A 486-nucleotide genomic window follows, 5' to 3' on the forward strand; every position below is an offset into this window, starting at 1 on the left:
ACAAATGCTGTTGTATTAAGTACATTTCTTTATGGAAAAATGAAATACATATAAATACGTATATTCACATACACACGGACATGTATACACCCATACATACAAGCATATATAGGCAAACAGACAAACAGGCAGACAGACAAAGACATTTACATAAACATACTTAATATAGTTAAGACACCCGTACTTTATTTTACTTTCTCTTTTCTGTCAAACTCTCTCTTCTCTCTCACCACACTGCCCTGGAACAGACTCCCTGCTCTTTCACAGCTGTGTAGACTAGCAATGGGAGGTGTCTTGTGCTTCTTACTTCCCGTTCTTGTAGATGAAGCGTGTAAAACAAATTTGGCTAAAGGCTCGGCACGGTATAGATGGTAAATGTGGATACGCTGTTAAGTGTGTGTGTGTGTGTGTGTGTGTGTGTGTGTGTGTGTGTGTGTGTGTGTGTGTGTGTGTGTGAAGAGAGTGAAGGAGATAAAGCAACTCATG

The sequence above is a fragment of the Portunus trituberculatus genome, chromosome 44 (genome assembly GCF_017591435.1).
Source record: "Portunus trituberculatus isolate SZX2019 chromosome 44, ASM1759143v1, whole genome shotgun sequence".
Lineage (NCBI taxonomy): Eukaryota > Metazoa > Arthropoda > Malacostraca > Decapoda > Portunidae > Portunus > Portunus trituberculatus.